Source organism: Macaca mulatta, chromosome 11 (genome assembly GCF_049350105.2).
Source record: "Macaca mulatta isolate MMU2019108-1 chromosome 11, T2T-MMU8v2.0, whole genome shotgun sequence".
NCBI lineage: Eukaryota > Metazoa > Chordata > Mammalia > Primates > Cercopithecidae > Macaca > Macaca mulatta.
In genome coordinates, this window is record NC_133416.1 from 54,218,405 (window position 1) to 54,241,671 (window position 23,267).

The 23,267-nt window shown below is 37.3% G+C and overlaps 1 pseudogene across 1 annotated transcript in view; it reads right to left on the bottom strand.

The window, feature by feature from the left end:
• The window catches only part of LOC107000844 (interferon-induced transmembrane protein 3 pseudogene), a 79,036-nt pseudogene that overhangs the window by 14,922 nt on the left and 40,847 nt on the right, over nt 1-23,267 (bottom strand). Inside the window, exon 4 of the transcript XR_013400671.1 lies at nt 15,783-15,923. The product of XR_013400671.1 is annotated as an interferon-induced transmembrane protein 3 pseudogene (transcript). The remainder of the gene's footprint in view (nt 1-15,782; nt 15,924-23,267) is intronic.

Here is a 23,267-nt window from a genome sequence, read left to right on the forward strand (position 1 = left end):
GAACCCGGGAAGCAGAGGTTGCAGTGAGCCGAGATCGTGCCACTGCACTCCAGTCTGGGCAACAGAGTGAGACTCTGTCTCAAAAAAAAAAAAAAAAGAAAAGAAAAAGAAAAAAGAAATAACTCTATAAGATGCCTCTTGAACAGAAGCCTGAAGGAAGTGAGGGACTCACCCATGTTGATACATGGGGGAGAGCATTTCAAGCAGAGAGAAGAGCAAGTAGAAAAGCACTGAGGTAGGAGCTCGTGGGGTGTGTTGAGCAACGAGGAGCTCATGAAGCAGCACAGAGGCCAGTGTGACCTGACTGGGGTTAGGAAGAGTCTGGTAAGGAGATGGGGTTAGAGAGGCATAATAGGGTCAGATCATGTAGGCTTAGGCCATGTGGAAAGGACTTCTAATTTGACTTTGAGTGAGGTAGAAAGTCCTGGAGAATTTTGTGCAGATAGGATAGGACTTAATTTTTAAAATTAATATAAATGGTAATAAGCGAACAATTACAAATGAACAACATGACATAAAGGGAGCACAGAGGAAAAGAATTAACATAAGTAACTTTGGAAGATAGTATTTTGACTGTATACTGTGTTTTATTCTGAGTTCTCCAGAAAAGCAAAACCAATAGGATATTATTATTATACATATATACTCTCTCTCTATATATATGTAATATATACACACATACATATGCATATATTTATAAATATACAGTCATAGGCTGCATATCAACATTTTAGTCAACTATGGACTGCATATACAACAACAATCCCATAAGATTAAATTGTATTTTTACTGTACCTTTTCTACATTTAAATATGTTTAGATACACAAGTACTTACCATTGTATTACAATTGCCTACAGTATTCAGAACAGTCACATGCTGTACAGGTTTGTAGCCTAGAAGCAAAAGGCTGTACCATATAGCCTAGGTGTGTAGTAGGCTATACCGTCTAGATTGTGTATGTGTAGTCTACGATGTTCACACTAAGGCAAAATCACCTAATGACACATTTCTCAAAGCTTGTCCTGTCATCAAGCAATGTGTGACTGTATATATAAAGAGATGTATTATAAGGAGTTAGCTCATGTGGTTATGGAGGCCAGGAAGTTACAAGATTTACCATTGACAAGCTGGAGTCTCAGGAGAGCGAATGGTATAATTCCAGTCTGAGTTTGAAGGCCTGAGAAGCAGGAAAGCTGATGGTATAAATTCTAGTCTAAATTCAAGTCTGAAGGCCAGAGAGGACCAAGGTCCCAGCTAGAGGACCATCATATAGAGAGAAAGAATTCTTTCTTACTTAGTCTTTTATTCTATTCAGGCCTTCACCCAAATGAGATGAGACCCACCCACACTGAAGAGGGTTATCTGCTTCACTCAGTCTGTCCACTCAAATGTTAACCCCATCCAGAAACACTCTTACAGACACACCGGAAGTAAGGCTTAATTGAGTATCTGGGAACCCTGTGGCCCAGTCAAGTTGACAAGTAAAATCAACGTCATATACTGTAAAACAAAGACAACTGATATACATAGATAACTGAATAAGTTATTTATTCATGTCTTCTTTACAGTACAATTCCAATTTATAAATGCAGACAGATGGTAGATATAGAAAATCACTCTTTGGTAAACACTATAGTAATAACTATTACAGGCTAGCAATGTTGATGGATGTTTACAATTAATAAACAAAAATGTGATGAGAAATAGGATATTTGCAGAGTCTCAGATTATCTCCCCACAAGATAATTTTTAGTTACAACAGGGAAAAAATCATAAATTCCAGGTGGAGAAACTTGGTCAAGACCACATAATCAAAGTCAATATTGCTATTTGTAATATGAGGTTTATTGAAATCATGCACCTCCTGAGATGTACACTGAGAAGGGCACAATATTGCTTCTGGAGTCTTCTTGCCAAAAATTGATAACCTCTGTTGAATCATGAGAAAACATCAAACAAACCAAAACTGAAAGACTCTTCAAAATATTAAGGTCATAGAGAGTAAAGATAAAGGAATTGATCCAGATGGAGGAGAATAAGGAGACAGGAAAATTACACACAATGTGGGATCCTGAATTAAATTTTAGAGCAGAAAAAGGATAACTGGAGAAATTTGATTAAGTTCTACAGATTAGGTAATAGTATTGTATCAATGTTATCTTATAAAATAACATTAGGGCTGGGCACAGTGGCTCAGGCCTGTAATCCCAGCACTTTGGGAGGCCAAGGCAGTCGGATCACCTGAGGTCAAGAGTTCGAGACTAGCCTGGCCAACATGGCAAAACCCCGTCTCTACTAAAAATACACAAAAAATTAGCCAGGTGTGGTGGCGCACACCTGTAGTCCCAGCTACTCGGAAGGCTGAGGCAGAAGAATTACTTAAACCTGGGAGGTAGAGGATGCAGTAAGCCTAGGTCGTGCCACTCCACTGCAGCCTGGGCAATAGAGTGAGACTCTGTATCAAAGAAATAAAATAAAATAACATTAGGCTGCCAGTTAGTAAAAGTTATTTAGAAAATGATTATTACATAGAAGACTATAATGAAATGTAATGATTCTAGGAAAAGGAGAACATGTTTAGAATATAAAAATTTAGAAATTCAAGTTGTAATGAATTACACAGTTTAAAAATCATACAAAATGTTCCAATCGATTTGATATGCATATTTAAAATAATTCAAGTTCCATACATCTTAAATCTGGCAACTTTATCTCCCAATTCAAGTCCTTTAAATATAAGGACAAAGAACTGTGAACTGTTAGATATAATCAAAGGAAAGGAAAAGTCATCTATACAGAAAGAGGAAAAAAATTAGCTCTCCATAACTAAACTTTGAACCTATTATCTCTCTATAACTAAACTTTGAACCTATTAGCTCTCCATAACTAAACTTTGAACCTTTGCATTGCCTTTAGGGAAAGACTTTTCCAATTACTACACTTTTAAATAGTCAGTTTTATTCTTTCCTCTGAATTATGAAATACATAATATGTATGTCTCTGAACAAAGAATAAAAGAACAATTCTGTTTCTTTTGTCCTATTTCCTTCTCCATGAATTGACCTTTTCATTCACGTTCATTTCCATGAGAAGACTAGACCTGCTGTGCTCCAGGCTAGAGCTGGATGGACCATGTGGACTTTCTAGATAGTCTACAGTCTGTGCCCCTTTATACCAATATTCTTTCTCTATGTGTTTCAATATGTGTTTGTTTAGTGAGGTGGGACCTACTATGCTATATTCCACTATGTCACATGCATTTAACATATTACATCATTGATGGGAGACAGTTCTCCAGGGTCTCTACACATCTTGCAAGCAAGGCTCTGACTGCCCTTTGTTCCAAACCATTTGACCCAGGAGACTCGTATCTTCTACCAGCCTCCATGAAACAGTAGCAGGCTAATTTGTTAGCTTGCAAGGAGAGTGACATGGTAGGTCCTTGGCAGTTTCTGGTAGTCCTTTTAACTTACTACAAGTATTCATTTCAGGCACAGAATTTCAGGATTGGTGGCTCATCCCATAAGTGTACCATATGACTTCCTTATGATCACTACGAAAACACTCATTTGAATCATGCTTAGCACCTGAGGGAGCTGGGGTGTTGTTTTGTTTTGTTTTGTTTTGTTTTGTTTTGTTTTTAACCATTTCTCCTAGAGGTCAGTGTCTCATTTCCAGGTAAAGGACCAACTTTATGTTTCAGCCACCATGTACAGTCACTTTCAAAAACCTCACCGGTTTTTGCTTTTAAAAATCTTAGTTGGTATCATAGTCCTAATTTACGCCAATGATATTTTAACACTTCCATAGATTTATTCCCCAGTCAAGTGCCTCCTAACCTACTTATAGTCTGGTTCTGCTACCTAAAAGAGTAAATGTATGTGTGTGGGCCTCCTGTTTCCAAGCAGGTGACAACAGCAACTCTGGGGTCCCAACTACTCATATTCCCTTAGAGCCCTAGTTCTGGGGATTGTCACGTGAAGTCTCAAGGCAGAAATATGTAGTGTAGGACAGAGGGGTGTGTGGGTGTGTGTGTGTGTGTGTGTGTGTGCATCTTCCTACTGCCTCCCCCAACAATAAGACTGTGAGTAGCCTGTTTCTGCAAGCCTGTAAAATTATATTCATTACATTCTTGCCTGGTTCCATTTTAGAAACAACTTTGAAAATCTCAAACTAAGTATTTTTTGTTTTGTTGTGTTTTAGCAGGAATCCATGGGGTGTGGAGAAGAAGGGTGAGGAGATGCAGAAAGAGGGCACCAGATGGTATGGATCACATAGGAGACTGAGTGGATGGATGATTCTGACAGGTCTTCTCTTAGGAACAGATGTGTTGCCAGGTTGCAGTAGTTCAGAAAGATGAGATGAGTACTTGCCATGAATCTTATCTTTTCTGTCAGAGATATATTGCATAGAAATTGGATTTGGCTCCTTCTTTTATTTGTTGGCTTATAACCAAAGTAAAATGCTCCATATGCTGAAAGGAGCTACCCTATTTCATCTAATCTAAGGTTTCCTCCATTGTAAGACACTCTATTATTTTATGATCAACTCAGAAAGAAAAGTCACTGCCAATTAACTATGACACATCATATGTTGTGAGAGACATCCCAGTTTTAGAGATGTGAAAACATGAAGTACCTTGTGTTGTAGAATTGATGAAATATGATATGTAAATCAAGGGCTCCAAAACTTTTTGCCGAAGCCATTTCATGGTGTTTCATGATCTGAATTATCATGAGTCTGTGACCCTGAATAAATAACAATAGCTATGACCAATTATTGAACAAATAATATGTTGCTTGTCACATTTATATTCATTATTTCCAGTCCTTTCAACTACATTGCAAGGAAGAAAGTATAAATTCCATTTTACAAGGCAGGAAGTTGAGCTCCTAGAGGTTAGATAAAGTATGAAGGTGAAGCTGCCAGGAGTGAGAGCTGAGATTGGAACCCAGCTAGGTCTCCCTTCAAAGCTGAGATGCCTTCAGTTACTCTACGGAATTGCTCTTTTTGACGAAGCTGCCTGATTTGGGAATGCCTTTGAGAATGGTACTGTTATCTAAATATTTGTAGATTGTTTTAGAAACAAGTTCCCACCCATCACACAGTTGTCACCCAGTAATAATAGTGAGACTGGCTCCTCTGTTTCAGCTAGAGTTAAAAGTGAAAGGAGGGGAGAAGGGGTAGCTATTCACCCCCAAAGAAATCATGACAGACAATGGGGCTAATGTTTTGTGAAACTGCAAAGTGCTGCATCATTGTTTACCTTCTGCCAAGTCCTTATTCATAGCAGGGAGAAAGCCCCTTCAGAACTCCTGAAATGTTAGGGCTTCAAGTTCTTAAAGCACATGCATAAAGTATTTCTAGTACATTATTCAAAATATACTTTTTCTTTTTGTTTTTTTCTGTAATTTGAAAAAGTCTTCACCGTAGCCAAGAACAAAATTTTAACTGATGGCAAGAATATAAAGCTTTGAGGTAATGTTTAATCGCTATTTATTATTGTATCCAAAGAAGAGGCCTTGACAATATTGGCTGCTGCTGAGTTGCCATGGCAGTAATCACTCAAACAGGAATGGGATTTTGCAAGCCTATTAACCCTTTTTCTTACCCAGCAGTGCAAAGCTGATAGAAATATTTTCATTTTGCACGATACAAATCGTGCAAATCGGATGAGGCAAATATGTCCCTTTCTAACAAGGTTCCAGTCTTGCTCCCTGCTTCCCAAGTCATCACATTCCCTTGCACCCTTGCTCCATCCACACTGAACCACTTGCATTCTTGAGTGTGCCACAGTCTATGCCTTTGGGCTCAGGGCACACAGGGCTGCTTCTGCTTGGAACACCCTTTAGAACCTATTCTAGCCCCAACTCCTACTCCTATTCTGTTCTGTGACCATACCACCTCCTCCAGGAAGCCTTAAGCATCCTTTCCTCCATTCAGTATGAGTTAGGCACATATTCTGAGTGCTCTGATAACACTCTATCTTAGCACATGTCACCTTGATCATAGTTGCCTGTGGCAATCTTGGTAAAGAACATCTGGAGCTGATCTGCCTGAGTCTGAAGCTCTCCTTCGTTACTTACCAGCTGTGATCTTGGCCAAGTCATTTGACCTCTCTAAGTCTCAACTTCCCCCTATGTAAAAGGACAAAAATAATATCTACTTCACAGAATTACTGTGAAGATTAAGTGAGATGATCTAAGTAAAATGCTTAATGCTAATGAGTTCTCAATAAACATTATAGTAAAACTTGTCTCCTTCTAGAGTCTAAGCTCCGTGAGGACAGAGACCATGTCTTTTATTTTTGAATATTCAGGACCTCACAAACATCAGGCACACGGAGAGCATTTCCTCATTGTCTAACACAATATGGTTAGACTGTGTTAGGAATGGGTTTCTCTATATAATTTTTCCTGTAGGTGGAGCTTACCCCTGAACACACAAAAAATAACATCTTGTTAATTATATTAATTACAAAATTAATTCATTGGTGAAAATTTGGAATATACAGAATTATAAAGACAAAAACCATCTGTGGTTGGGTGGGATGGCTACACCTGTGATCTCAGTGCTTTGGGAGACCAAGGCAGGAAACACCTGTAATCTCAGTACTTTGGGAAACCAAGGCAGGAAGATGGCTTGAGGCTAAGAGGTCAAGACTAGTCTGGTCAACATAATGAGACCCTGTCTCTATGAGAAATTTTAGAAATTGGCCAGGCATGGGGTGTGCCTGCAATCCTACCTACTGGGGAGGCTGAGGCAGGAAGATCACATGAGCCCAAGAATTCAAGGCTGCAGTGAGCCATGATAAAGCCACTGCACTTCAGCCTAGGCGATAGAGCAAGGCCCTGTCTCTTAAAAATATTATATTGAAATATTCCAATTTAAATTTTTTTCTAATGTTTTTCATTGTGGAAGTATATATAACATAAAATTTATCATCTTAACCATTTTTTAATGTATAGATCAGTGTAAAGGTGTGTTAAACACACCCATAATGTGCTACTATCACCAGGATCCAGCTCTATAACTATTTTAATCTTGTAAAACTGAAACTCTGTACCTGTTACAGAATAACTCTCCATTCCCCACTTCTTCTAGTCCCTGGCAACCACCATACCACTTTCTGTCTCTATGATTTTTGACTTATAAGTACCTCAAATAAATGGAATCATATGATATTTGTCTTTTGGTAACTGGCTTGTTTTACTTAACACAGAGTCCTCAAAGTTCATCCATGTTGTAGCATGTGTCAGGATTTCCTTCCTTTAAAGGTTGAATAATCTTCAATCAAAATAATCTTCAATCAAAATAATCAAAATAATCTTCAAATATATATGTACTACATTTCACTTATCTATTCATTTGTTGATGAATATATTTGTTGATGAATAATAGGGTTACTTCCACGTTTTACCTGTTATGAATAATGCTGCTATGAATGTGGCTATACAAACATTTCTTTGAATCCCTGCTTTCAATTCTTTTGTCTGTGTTCCCAGAAGTAGAATTTCTAGATCATGGTAATTCTGTCTTCAGTTTGTGACTGTTTTCCACAGCAACCATATCATTTTACATTTCCACCAACAATGCACAAGGGTTCCAATTTCTCCATATCCTTGCTTAACATTTGTTATTTTCTGGAATTTTTTGTTTTGTTTTTCACAGTAGCCATCCTAATGGGTGCGAGGTATTCTCCCTTTGCGGTTTTTGATTTGCATCTCCCTGATGATTAGTGAGGTTGAGCATCTTTTTATGTCCTTACTGACCATTTGCATATTTTTGAAGAAATGCCTATAAAGTCTTCTGCCCGTTTTGGAATTGGGTTGTCTGCTATTTTGTTGTTCAGTTTTATGAGTTCCATTTATATTTTGGATATCAATCCCTTATCAGATATATCATTTGCAAATATTTTCTTCCATTCTGTGGGTTGCATTTTACTCTGTTGATACTGTCTTTTGATGCACAATTTTTATTGATACACAATATTGGTACATATTTATGAGGTACAGGTGATATTTTGTTACATGCGTAGACTGTAGTAATCAAGTCAGGGTATTGGGGTGTCCATCACCTCAAGTATTTATCACTTCTATGTGTTGGGAACATTTCAAGTCTTCTAGCTATTTTGAAATATGCAATACACTGTTATTAACTATAGTAACCCTACTCTGCTATTGAACATTAAAACTTATTCCTTCTGACTGTGTTTGTACCCATTAGCCAACCTCTCTTTATCTCCTGCCCCCACTCACACATAGCCTCTGTTATCTTTCTACTCTCTACCTCCATGAAATCAACTTTTTTAGCTCTCATGTATGAGTAAGAGCATGCAATATTTGTCTTTCTGAACCTGGTTTATCTCACTTAACATCATGTCCCATTCCATTCATGTTGCTGCAAATGACATGATTTTATTTTATTTTATTTTTTTAAGACAGAATCTCCCTCAGTCACCCAGGCTGGAGTGCAGTGGTGCAATCTCGGCTCACTGCAAGCTCCACCTCCCGGATTCATGCCATTCTCCTGCCTCAGCCTCCTGAGTATCTGGGACTACAGGTGCCTGCCACTACGCCCTGCTAATTTTTTGTATTTTTAGTAGAGACAAGGTTTCACCATGTTAGCCAGGATGGTCTCCATCTCCTGACCTCGTGGTCCACCCACCTCAGCCTCCCAAAGTGCTGGGATTATAGGCGTGAGCCACTGCACCTGGCCCCGATTTTATTATTTTTTTACAGCTGAATAGTATTCCATTATGTATATATATACACCACACTTTCTTTATCCATTTATCCGTTGATGGACACTTAGGTTGATTCCACATCCTTGCTGTTGTGAATACTGCAATAAACATGGGAGTGCAGATATCCCTTTAATATACTGATTTATTTTCCTCTGGATAAACATCAAGTAGTGGGATTGCTGGATTGTATGGTAGTTGTTCTATTTCTAGTTTTTTTCAGAAATCTCCCTACTGTTTTCCACAATGGCTGTACTAATTGATATTCCCACCTACAGTGGGAATATCCCACTGTAGATATCCCACCTACAGATATTCCCACTCTTACAGTGGTAAGAGTTCCCTTTATTCTTCATCCTTGCCAGCATTAGTTATTTTTTTGTCTTTTGATAATAGCTATTCTAATTGGGGTGAGATGATATCTCATTGTGGTTTTTATTTGCATTTCTCTGATGATTAGTGATGTAGAGCATTTTGTTGGCCATTTGTATGTCTTCTTTTGATAAATATCTATTCATGGTTTTTGCCCACTTTTTAATAGTAATTTTGTTTGTTTGTTTTTATTTTTGTTTTTACTGTTGAGCTCTTGGATTTCCTTGTATATTCTGGATATTAGTCCTTTATTGAATGAATATTTTGTAAATATTTTCTCCCATTCTGTGGATTGTCTCTTCACTCTGTAGATTGTTTCCTTTGCTGTACAGAAGCTATTTAGTTTAGTAGAGTTACATTTGTCTATTTTTGGTTTCATTGCCTGTGCTTTTGAGGTCTTAATCATAAAATATTTGTCAGAACCAAAGTCCTAAAATGTTTCTCTTATATTTTCTTCTAGTAGTTTTATAGTTTCGGATCTTATGTTTAAGTCTACAATCCATCTTGAGTTGATTTTTGTATGTGGGGAGAGATAGGGGTCTAGTTTCATTCTTCTGCATAGAGATATCAAATTTTTCTAGCACCATTTATTGAAGACAGTGTCCTTTCCTCAGTGTATGTTTTTGGCACCTTTGTCAAAAATCAGTTGGCTGTATATACGTGCATTTATTTCTGGATTCTCTATTCTGTTCCATTGGCCTATGGGTCTTTTTGTATACCAATATCATGATATTTTGGTTACTATAGCCTTGCAATATATTTTGAAGTCAGGTAGTGTGATGCTTCTAGCATTGTTCTTTTTGCTTGCAAAATTTTTAAATGTTCATGAAATCCAATTTTTTTATTTTGTTGTTGTTGTTGGCTATGTTTTCCTTTACTTCTCTTTTTTTTTTTTAATTTTGAGATAGGATCACTCACTGTCACCCAGGTTGGAGTGCAGTGGTGCAATCACAGCTCACTGAAGCCTCAAACACTTGGCTTCAAGAGCAATCCTCTTGTCTCAGCCTCCTGAGTATCTAGGATTATAGGAATGCACCACCATGTCCAGCTAATTTTTTAAATAAATATTTTTGTAGAGATTGGGTCTTACTCATTGCCCAGGCTGGTTTGAACTCCTGGGCTCAAGTAATCTTCAATGTTTCAGCCTCCCAAAGTGCTGAGATTATATGTGTGAGCCACAGTACCCAGCCAGCATCTTTCATGTCTTATCCAAGAAATCAGTGACAAATCCAAAGTTTTGATGCTATTTTCATGTTTTCTTCTAAGACTTTTACAGTTTTAGATTTTACATTTAGTTATTTGCTATGTTTGAATATGGTTTTTCACTGCTAAAACTCGTACTGAAACCTTGATTCCCTGTGTGGCAATTTTGGCAAGTGAAACCTCTAAGAGGTGGAGCCTAGTGGGAGGTATTTGGGTCATGAGGACTCTGCCCTTGTGTGTGGTTCGGTGCTGTTCTTGCAGTAGTGAGTGCACTCTCATTCTGACAAAATTGAATTGCTTATAGCAGGAATGGATTAGTTCCTTCAGGAGTGAGTTGTTATAAAGCCAGAATGCCCCTCAGGTTTTGCCTCTTGACATGTTTTCACTTCCCCTTTGACCTTCCACCATGTGGTGTTGCAACACAAAAGCCTTCAGCAGAAGCCAAATGAATGCTGGCGCTATCTTTCTCGAAGTTACCAGCTTGCAGAACCATGAGCTAAGTAAACTTTTCTTTATAAATCACTCAGTCTCAGTTATTCTGTTATAGCAACACAAAGAAGTCAAAGACAATCTTTGATCCATTTTTAGTTTTGTTTTTTGTTTTTTGTTTTTTGAGACAGAGTTTCGCTCTGTCGCCCAAGCTGGAGTGCAGTGGCATGATCTCTGCTCACTACAAGCTCCGCCTCCCGGGTTCATGCCATTCTCCTGCCTCAGCCTCCCAAGTAGCTGGGACTACAGGCGACTGCCACCATGCCCAGCTAATTTTTTGTATTTTAAGTAGAGGTGGGGTTTCACCATGTTAGCCAGGATGGTCTCAATCTCCTGACCTCTTGATCTGCCCACCTTGGCCTCCAAAAGTGCTGGAATTACAGGCGTGAGTCACCACGCCCAGCCAGTTAATTTTTATATATTGTGTTAGATAAGGTGATATATAGTGTCAGAAAACTGGGTGTTCTTTTATATGTGAATATCCAGTTTTCTAGCACAATTTGTTGAAAAGATGGTGTTTTCCCCATTGAATGATCTTAGTACTGTTATTGAAAATCATTTCACCACATATGTGAGGTATGTTTCTGGGCTATTTTATTTCATTGGTGGATGTGTGTGACTTTATGCCAGTACCACAGTGTTTTGATTACTACAGCTGTATAGTAAGTTTTGAAATCAGGAAGTGTGAGTCCTTTTATATTAGTCTATTTAGTGTTTCTATAAAGAAATACTTAGGTTGGGTGATTTATAAGGAAATGAGGTGTATTTTGGCTCACAATGCAGAGTGTATAAGAAGTCTGTTTTGCATTTCTATAAAGAAATACCTGAGATTGGGTGATTTATAAAGAAATGAAGTATATTTTGGCTCACAATTCTGCAGTGTGTACAAGAAGTCTACTTTGCATTTCTGTAAAGAAATACCTGAGGTTGGGTGATTTATAATGAAATGAGGTTTATTTTGGCTCACAGTTCTGCAGAGTGTACAAGAAGCATAGTGCTAATATCTGCTTCTGATGAGGGCCTCAGGAAGCCTAAAATCACGATGGAAGGCAAAGGGGGAGCAGGCATGCGACATGGTGAGAGAGGCAACAAGAAAGAGAGAGACGAGGGAGGGGCCAGACTCTTTTTAACAAGCAGATCTTATGGTAACTCATAGAATAAGAACTCATTCATTACTGCAAGGGAGGTACACCCATGACCATTAATAAGGGATCTACACCCATGACCCTAACACCTCCCATCAGGCCCTACCTCCAATATTGGAGATCACATTTCAACATGAGATTTACAAGGGACAAATATCCAAATTATATTACACCCAGCTTTGCTTTTTTGCAAGATTGCTTTGGCTATTCAGGGACCACGTAAGATTGCCTGTGAATTTTAGGATGGGTTTTTCTATTTCTGAAAACCTATCTTTGGAATTTTAATAGGGATTGCATTGAATCTGTTGATGACTTGGGGAAGCACTGACATCTCAACAATATTAAATCTTTCCATCCATGAACATGGGATGTCTTTCTATTTATTTATGTCTTCTTTAATTTCTTTTAGCAATGTTTTGTAGTTTTCAATATTTACATTTTTATTTTCTCACTTAAGTTAGTATCTAAGTATTTAATTCTTTTGATGCTATAGATGAGATTGTTTTTATAATTTTCTTTTCAGTTGGTTCATTTTTAGTGTATAGATATGCAACTGAATTTTATGCCTTGACTTTGTATCCTGCTACTTTGCTGAATTTATTTATTACTTCTAACAGTTTTTTGATGAATTAGGGTTTTCAACATATAAGATTATATCATCTGCGAACAGAGACAATTCTACTTTTTTCTTTCTGATTTGAATGTCTTTTACGTCTTTTTCTTCCCTGAATACTGTGTTTACAACTTCCAGTTCTATGTTGAATAGAAGTAGCAAAAATAGGCATCATTGCCTTGTGCTTGATTTTAGAGAAAAAGCTTTCAGTCTTTCACCATTGAGTTTTATGTTCATAGTGAGTTTTTTCACATATGGCTTTTATTATACTGAGGCAGTTTCCTTCTATTCCTAATTTGTTGATTTTTTTTTTTAATTATGAAAGGCTGTTGAATTTTGTCAAATGCTTTTTCTACATCAATTGAGATAATCATGTGTTTTTTTTTCCCTTTGTCTTGTCTCAGTCCATTTGGTGTTGCTATACCAGAATACCCATGGCTGGATAGTTTATAAAGAAAAGAGGTTTATTTAGCTCACAATTATGTAAGTTGGGAGGTTCAATAACATAGCACCCAACTTCTGACGAGGCTACAGTCTGGCTAAAAACATGGTGGAGAAGCCGAAAAGTGAGCAGGCATGTGCAAAGAGATCACATGGTGAGGGAGGAAACAAGAGAGTCTGGGAAGCAAAAAACTCGCCGCTGTAACAACATGCTTTCTGGTAAATAATTCCATTCTGTGAGAGCAACAACTCACTCACTCCTATGGAAGGGCATTAATCTACTTATGAGGGATTAATCCTTATGACCCAAACACCTCCCACTAGGCCCCTCCTCCCTACAGTGCCAGACTGGGGATCAAATTTCAACATCAGTTTTGAGAGTAATAAACCACATCTAAACCATAGCATTTTGTCCCAGGCACCAAAAGTCATGTTCTTCTCACATACAAAATAGAAACATTTGCTCCCAATAGTTTCAAAAGTCTTAACGTGCTCCATCACCAAATCAAAAGTCCAAAGTCTCATCTGAGAGCCTGTGAAAATGTTTTTAAAACTTACTTTCAAGATACAATGGTGGGACAGACATTGGGTAAACATTCCCACTCCAAAAGGGAAAAATAGGCCAAGAGAAGGGAGGAACAGGCCCCATACAAATCTAAAACCAGCAGGGCATACAATTAAATCTTAACACTCCAAAATAATCTTTCACTCCATATGCTGCCTCCTGGACACACTGGTATGGGGATTGGGTCCCCAAGGCCTCAGAAAGCCCCACCCCAATGGCCTTGTTGCATGGGTTGGAGGCTAGTGCCTGTAGCTTTCCCAGGTAAATGTTTCACACTGCCAGTAGCTATACAATTCTGTGGTCTTGACAGTGGCCATGTTTCCACAGATCCACTAGGCATCACCCCTGTGGGAGCTTCTCTGGTGGCTCCACCCTTGTGGCAGGTTTCTGCCTGGGCTCCCAGGTTTTCCATTACATCCTCTGAAATCTAGGTGGAAACCTCCACATCTCCATCACTCTGGCATTTTGCATGCCTGCAGAATTAGTGCCATGTGGACCCGGATGCTGCCAAGGCTTATGGCTTGTACCCTTTGGAGCAGCAGCCCAAGCTGTATATGTGGCTAGTTGAGTCACAACGGATTGGCTGAAACAGCCAGGATGTAGTGAGCAGTGTCCTGAGGCAACCCTGGGCAGTGTGCCTATGGGGAATAGTTGGAACTGTCCCCTGAAACCATTCTGATCTCCTAGACGTCCTCTGGCCTCCTCTGGTAGCTGGTCAAGCTGGGCCTTAGGAGACCAATGTTGGCCTGCCCAGGTACTGCTCGAGAGTTTTACTCTAGAGGGGCTCCTTTGAGCTCGGGTTTGCAAATTCCCAACTGGAATTGTTTTGCTCAATTTTCATCTTAGATGATCTATCATCATCTTCTAAGTCCAAACTGTGGTTTGTAATAAGACACATTTTTTTTTTCCTTTTGGACTTTCAGCGTACAGTATAGAACAAACCCCACCAGAGACATATCTGAGTTAGCAAAACATTTACTCCATTTCCCTACAGCAAATTATTCCACATAGTACTGCTTGTGATTGCAAAGATACCACTGTTTTACAGCCAATAATGAATGAATGATGGGCAATTTTACTAGAATTGCTTTTCATTTTTGTCAGCTTTATAAAAGTTTTCACATTTTCACGTATATGTTTCCAAAGAGTGAATGTGCATGGGGAAAGATTCTGAGAATTAATTTCGCACATATTTTAACAACTCAAGAGAGAACATATATCATTTATTGTCGGTTGTTTCAATAATGTTTCTACAATGAAAGAATTCACAAGGCTAAAAAGTTATATTCTGTATTTAATTTACTTGTGCAAATGTCTATATAGGCTTTTATTACTAACTCCATGATTTTCTATCATCACTTAAAGCTAATGGACAAATATTGACTATTTGACACAAAACCTTGTTCTTCCATTTTAAAAAGTTTTTCCAAATGGTGGATTTAAGGCTCTCTTTGGAGCCGATTTTATTATTCTGTTACATAAGAATGTGTTCAGGGACAACAAAGGCATAATGTGCAAATTAGTCCTCTATTCAATTAAAAGTTCAATACACAGTATTAATTTGACCTTATATTAGTAGGCAAAATTATAAATTTAGTGACCAAGCAGAATCATATGTCAACAGCTATAATATTAAAATCATTACTGTAGCATGATTTCTTTAGGCTACATCTGAGAACTGTTCTTTCCTGTCATCACAAATGATTTTGTCATTCCCACTCCCCCACCAAGAGACTTGATTAAACGCTAGCATAGCTCAAGGCCCTGACCTGGGATCAACCCAGCCCTCCTCAAGTTCCTGTCTGGGAAATCTCAAGGTTGTTGAAAAATTTACTGTTTGCTCTAGCCAACATCTGAAGACTTGGCCCCTGTCTCCTAGGCTCTGTGGGAGGGTAAGAGCCTAACTTCAATAAGCACTAGTTAACAAACCCAGATGGTCTAATCACATTGGCCAACCCCTTTTACCCAATTATTGTAATTTTTCACTTCCGTGACTTTGGTTGAGACAGGCTGTTTCTGTCTCTTCACTCTCTCATTTTCCCTTTAAAATGCCTGGTCGTCTCTATATGGATTGGAGTTGAGCTCATTTCCATACTGGTTTGTCTTCATAATCTTTAACTAGTATCTGGCTTTGTTTTTCTTTAACACATTTAGCCAAAACTTGAGCTAAACCAATTAAAATACAGAGGCATAGAAACTTTTCACTCACCTGAGAAACATGTCAATAGCAATAGTGTATGAATTAAGTATAGTTGAACGGCAGCTGGCCACAGTCATGACAGTAAGTGATTTACAATCCAGTCTTGTGAGAGAATTTGAAATAATGCTCTGCTCATCTCAATCATTCCCACTATAAAACAAAAGAATCAAAGAGGGAAGTCTTTCTACAAACAAGTAACAAATCAAGATGAGGTGTAGTAAAAACAATGATAATAATAAAAGCATCTCCTGTGTCAAAGTATTAATTTTTCTATTGGTTATCAGAGTAGAAAAAAATACATTTTTTATTTACCCCTTTTAGGTTTATTGGCTTGGAGTCCATGAATCAAACAAATAACAGACAGATTAACAAGAGAAAAAAACAGTTTTAATTATGTACATAGCTATGTACGTAAACACCAGAGTTTATAAAGAAAAATGTTCCTCAAGGAGGTAGCCAGATGGTTAAGGCTTTTACAGTATTCCATTTTTAGCTAAACAAAGGAAAAGGAATTTGGGACTTCTAGGTTAGCAGGCAAGTTATAGGAAGGTGACCAAGAAAAGTATGGTAAACAAGGATTGTTTAGTGCTTTCTCCACTGATAAGAGTTATTGAGTCCTCTTCTCCGTAAGGGAAAAGGAGACACCTTTAAAGATGGAAATTTTCTAAATTTCCTTTATTAAAGGAAAATTTGTGCCCTACTTTTAAAGCTTTTTCTGTGTCTGTTGGTCTTGATGGCCTTTAGCTAAAATATTCAACGTAACAAAAAGGCATATTTTGGGGGGTATAGCATATCTTGGTACCCTTTGTGGTGACAAATTCCATTTCTGTTGGGCATTCCTAGGGGTTAGTGCTAGATTTCCCTGCTGACCAACTGGGAAAATGAGGTGGGAACAGAAAAGGGCATTGTGGCTGTCTCTCTAACAGTCTTTCCTCAGATGATCACTCAAAGCCAACTGTCCCCTACCTGTGATTGGGCTAAAGAAATGTGAGATGTTTTCACCAAAGTTGTCAGGGGAAAGAGCCAGTTGTCTTTGAATCCTGCACATGGACAAGGACACACATGTACCCAGTTTTGCTGGTAGCCATATTATGACAATGAGGAAAAGCAACCCTACAACGAAGTGAGTATCATAAATAGCAGCACGGAGAAGGAAGCTGGATTCTAGATGATATTGCTGAACCATGGAATCGATTGAATTACTTAAGATAATAAATTCCCTTATGGTTTAGGACATTTTGAGTTCGTATTCTGTTACTGGAAGCCTAAAAACAACAGAGCCCACGGAAGGAGTCAGTGTTCTCCATGGAGGGAAGGTGGGCCTTCTAGCTCAAAGGAGCACCTCTGGAGTTAAACTCTCGAGCAGTACCTGGGCAGGCCAACATTGCTCTCCTAAGTCCCAGCTTGACCAGCTGCCAGAGGAGGCAGACATTTTGATGAGGGAAGGTGGTCAGCAAGGGGGCAAGGAGCAGTGATGTTGAAACCAGCAAGTCTATGAAGTCAGTTAAATGTGCCAAAATATTTGGGTGAGGTAGATGGGGAGACGAACATTAAAGAGAGGAAAAATGATGAAGAGAAAAAAGGAGAGGCCAGAGATTGCTTTTTCTATACTCTGGAAAAGTACCAGTTCCATATGAATTACCTGGTTTACTTGTTTGTTTTTAAAGATTAGCTAGAACTTACCTCTGAATCTATCTGATTCTGGTAATTTTTTAGATAGTAGGTCTTTTAAGCTTCCTTCTGTCTCTGCTGTAGCATTTGATCTATTCAAGTTTTGTGTTTCTTCTTGGGTCAATTGTGTTAGTTTATATTTTGCAGGAACATCATTTATTCCCTCTAGGTTTTTTGAAATCTTGCCATCGAATCTAATATTCTCTTAGAATGTTTTCAGTGTCTTATCTTTGATTGTCTCTCTCTCATTTCTTATCTTGTGTATGTTTCTCTTAGTCAGCCTTCTATTGACTTTCCTTTTTAGGTTTATTTATCCTTTCTACTATTTTACTTATTATTTTGCTTTCCCGTTCATTATTTTCCTTCTTCACTACTTTAATCTTTCCACTTTTGTCTGGTTTTGTTTTCTTTTTCTAATTTCTTAAAGATGAGTATTGTTCTTTACTTTTCAGCTCTTAATCTTTAATGGCAAAGGCACTTAAAGCTACAAATATTCCTCTCATAGATTTCCATATGTCTTACTGGTTTGACATAAATAGTAGCTCTTGCCATTGCTTTGAAATCATTTTTAATTTTGTTTTTTATTTTCTTTTTGACCCAGAGCTATTAAAGTGTTGTTACTTTATTAAAGTGTTGTTGTTAATTCATAAGTGTTTAGAATTTTTGTCATTCTTTATTTCTTATTTCTGAGTTTTATTAAAGAATATGACCTGTAAAATTGACCTTTAAAAAAAAGTTACGTTTTTTCAACCAAGAGTATGGCCAAATGTCATAAATACTCCATGAACATGCAAAACTATGAATATTTTCTACTTAATACTTTCTACTCAAAGGATATATGGTTTAATATTGTAGGGTAGGAAGAATATCTTCTCACTTCTAAGTTGTTTGCTGAGGCTGTAAGATACAGATTAACAAGAGAAAGTATACAAATTTATTTAAAATCTGTTTTACATAACACAGAAGTGGAAATGAAGACCCAAAGAAACAGTTAACTCTGAGTATTTTTATACTAGGTTTGACAAAGAGCAGAAAGTTGTCGAAAAATATGATGGGGCAGAGAGGGTTTGAGCTAGGATAGCAAACTGGAGGAAACTCAGCAAGGCTTATTGGTTTAAATTACTTTCAACATCCCTCCATCTTCCCATCTTCAGTGTTAAAGATGTGCTTCTCTCTGAGTATCGAGAAGGTACCTCTCATGTGAGGGTCTTATGTCGTATTTCAGGAAGAAGAAAGAGTCAGAGTGTCCTTCCTCTACCTGCCGTTTTTCAGATTCCTTCAGCTTGAAATATTCAATATGGCAAGCTGCCATATTTTGGGGTAGTATATCCTGAACCCCATCATTTCAATAGTTTTACTGTTTAAATTCTGCTTGTCATTATTACTATTTTTTGCCCCGTTGGATTTGGATGATTCTGAAAGACGTATATATTTCTAAATGAAGTTATCCTTGCATTTCTAACACTTTATATATTAACTGCTGTATCTAATACATACAAAGTAATGACTAGTATATCTTTTACCTAAATTGTACTTTTTAGCCTAGGATGGTGACTGATGCCTGTAATCCTAGTGTTTTGGGAGGCCAAGGTAGGAAGATCTCTTGAGCCCAGTAGTTCAAGGTTGCAGTGAACTATTATCATGCCACTGTATTTCAGCTTGGTCAACAAAGTGAGACCCTGTCTCAAAAAAAAAAAAAAAAAAAAAAAAAAAAAAATTTCTTTTTATCATTATGTATTATTCATCTTTAATTTCATTGGTGGTTTTAAGCTTAAATTCTGCCCATCTGGTATTAACGTGAATTTCTGCTTTCTCTTTGTGATATCTCTTTGTCCATTTCATTTTTCAGTCTTTAAAAAACTCACTATTTTAAGCATTAAAAAACAATAAACAGTGTATTGCTTGATATTGTTATTTAACTCAACCCGCCAGTCTCTGTTTTTCAATAGAAAAGTTTAGCCCATTCATGTTAAGTATAACAACTATTTTATTCATTCTATTTTATTTAATATTTATCTTCGGTCTTACTTTGCATTTCCTCTTTTTTCTTTCTTCATTTTTGCTGATTTGTTCAGGTTGCTCTACATTCTCATTTTCTTATTAATTACCTTCCCTTTATCATCACACACAAGTGTCTGGACTATCATATGAAATCCTCATGCTTTTTCCTTTCAACCAAATCACTCCTTTTCTCACTGTTCCCACCAATAAATGAGACCTTTGAATACCTTTACTTCTCCGTTCTTCCTGCCAGGTTACCTTTAAATTTTTACTCTACAGAATAGAATCTATTCTACTTTCTTTTTTATTTTATTTTATTTTTTTCTTGAGATGGAGTTTTGCTCTTGTTGCCCAGGCTGGAGTGCAATGGTGCCATCTCAACTCACTGCAATCTCTGCCTCCCGGGGTTCAAGCGATTCCCCTGCCTTAGCCTCCCGAATAGCTGGGATTACAGGCACACATCACCACACCCAACTGATTTTGTATTTTTAGTAGAGATGGGGTTTCTCCATGTTACTCAGGCTGGTCTAGAACTCCAAACCTCAGGTGATCCGCCCACCTCGCCCTCCCAAAGTGCTGAGATTACAGGCGTGAGCCACCACGCCCGGCCCTATTCTACTTTCAAATACCTTTTTTGCTGATACGGCTTAATACTTTGGGTTCTAGGCTATTATTAGATTTCTCTTGCAGTAAATTCTTCTTTTTAAGATTGCTTATTTAGCTATTATATTAATCTCACTCTGTTAACACCTATTTGCATCTAACTTTACTTACTGCAAGCTATACTGCTTACCATTCTTGTTTCCTCTCTTCATCTTCTACTCTGACCTGGTTTCCCTAAGATGGAATAGGAGGATGATATTTTCTATGAATTCCTGCATAGCCACAAATACATTTTTTCTAATGATAAAAGTATGATAATATCTTGCCTCAGATATAAAATTCTTAGATTGTAGTTCTTTTCTCTCTGATATTAGTAATTTTTATTAGCTCCTGAGTTGTAGATGACACAGTCCTGTATCAGTCTAATGTTTCTCCTCCTTCTCCTTCTTCTTCTTCCCCTTCTTCTTCTTTTTCTTCTTCTTCCTCTCCTTCTCCTTCTCCTCCGCCTCCTCCTCCTCCTCCTCCTCCTCCTTCTTCTTCTTCTTCTTCTTCCTCTTCTTTTTCTTCCTCTTCTATATGTGTGTGTATATATATATATATATGTGTCTATAGACAGATATTTGCATACTTGATCTTTCTTTCTCTGTATCTATAAGATTTATCTTAATCCTTGGAGTTCAGAAATCTTACCAGAATATGTCTAAGTGTGTGGATCTTGGCAGTACATTTCCATCTGCTGACTTGAATAAATCTAATTTTAACTAATTTTGCCTCTCCTCAATCTGTGCTCTTACGTTTTTCTAATATTTACATGTAGGTCTCCTGGATCTTTCTTCCAACTCTGCTATCTTTTTGCTCATGATTTCTACCTCTTTGAATTGTTGCTCCTTATTTTGAGATACTTCTTCCAGTTGTGCTTTCAGGCTACTAATTTGAACCCAACATAAATCATCTTCTTCAGTTCACCCACTTGCTTGTTCAGTTAAAAAGTCATGGGTTGCTCTTTTTTTTTTTTTTTTTTTTTTTCGGTCATTGTTCAGTTATTTTGTTATTGTTGTTTGGGTTTTCATTTTTTATACTTTTAAATATTATAAGTAATACCCTTAAGTTCACTTTTAATTTTTTCTAGATCAAGTTGTTGCCTCTCTCCTCTAGCAGTTATGTTTTGCATGGAACTCCTGCTGTGAAGGTTATGCTATTTTAGCCTTAGAGCATTTATTCTCTAAATCAGTCCTTCTCAAACTTTAATGTGTATATGAATCACTCAGGAATCTTCTTAAACTGTTGATTCAAATTCAGAATATCTGGAGTGTGATCTGAGTGTCTGCATATCTAACAAGTTATGCCAATATTTCTACACCTATTTCTAACAGGTGATGCCAATGCTACTGGTCTATGGACTACACTTCCAGTAACACAGCACTCAAACATTAGTATACATCAGAACTGCCTAAAGGGTTTATTAAAATGGGATCATTGGTTCTACTCCCAGCGTTTCTGATTCAGTGGGTCTCAGATAGTGCCTGAACATTTGCATTTCATTTTCATGTGTGTGTGTGCTGTGTGTGTTTGTGCGTGTGTGTGGAGATAGTAGGTATATATATTTATGAGGCACATGAGATATTTTGATACAGGCATACCATGTGTAATAATTACATCAGGGTAAATGGGGTATCCATCATCTCAAGCATTTATCCTTTCTTTGTGTTGCAAACAATCCAATTCTACTCTTTTAGTTAATTTAAAATGTACAATAAATTATTGTTCACTGTAGTCACCCTATTGTGCTATCAAATACTAGATCTTATTCATTCTATATATATATAACTATATATAGATATTTGAATACTTGATCTTTCTGTCTCTGTATTTATAAGATTTGTCTTAATCCTTGGAGTTCAGAAATCTTACCATATTTTTGTACCCATTAACCATCACCACTTTCTCCCCCACCTCCGCCAACTATCCTTTCCAGCCTCTAGTAACCATCATTTTACTCCCTATATTTATGAGTTCAATTGTTTTAATTTTTAGCACCCACAAATAAGTGAGTGCTAAATGTGAAATTTGTCTTTCTGTGCCTAGCTTATTTCACTTAGCGTAATGCCTCCAGTTCCACCTATGTTGTTGCAAATGACAGGATATTATTCTTTTTTGTGGTTGAATAATACTCGGTTGTGTATATATACTACATTTTCTGTATCCATATGTCTGTTGATGGGCACTTTGGTTGCTTACAAATCTTAGCTATTGTGGGTAGTGCTGCAATAAACATGGGAGTGAAGATATCTCTTCGATATTGCTTTGATGTACTTACTTTTGGGTGTATATCTAGCAGTGGGATTGCTGGATCACATGGCAGTTCTATTTTTTATTTTTTGAGGAAACTCCAAACTGTTCTCCATAGTGGTTGTACTAATATACATTCCCACCAACAGTGTATGGAGGTTCCCTTTTCTTCACATTCTCACCAGCATTTGTTATTGCCTCCCTTTTGGATAAAAACCATTTTAACTGGGGTGAGATGATACCTCACTGTAGTTTGTATTTGCATGTCTCTGATGGTCAATGATGTTGAGCACCTTTTCACATACTTGTTTGCCATTTGTATGTTTTCTTTTGAGAAATATCTATTCAGATTTTTTGCCCATTTTTTAATCAAATTATTACATTTTTTCCTGTGCAGTTGTTTAAGCCCCTTATATGTTCTGGTTATTATTCCTTTGTCAGATGAATAGTTGGCGGATATTTTGTCCTATTCTGTGGATTGTCTCTTCACTTTGTTGATTGTTGCCTTTGCTGTGAAAAATTTTAACTTGATGCGATACTATTTTTTCATTTTTGCTTTGGTTGCCTGTGCTTTTGTGGTATCACTCAAAGAATCTTTGCCCAGATGTTTTGGAGAGTTTCTTCAATGTTTTCTTTTAATAGTTTCATAGTTTGAGGCCTTAGATTTAAGTCTTCAATCCATTTTGATTTGATTTTTCTATGTTGCTAGAGATAGCGGTCCAGTTTCATTCTTCTGCATACTGATATCTAGTTTTCCCAGCACCCAGGGAAACTGATATCTAGTTTTCTCTCCCAGGTGGGGGAGAAAGTGGTGATGGTTAATGGGTACAAAAATATGGTAAGATTTCTGAACTCCAAGGATTAAGACAAATCTTATAAATACAGAGACAGAAAGATCAAGTATTCAAATATCTATATATAGTTATATAT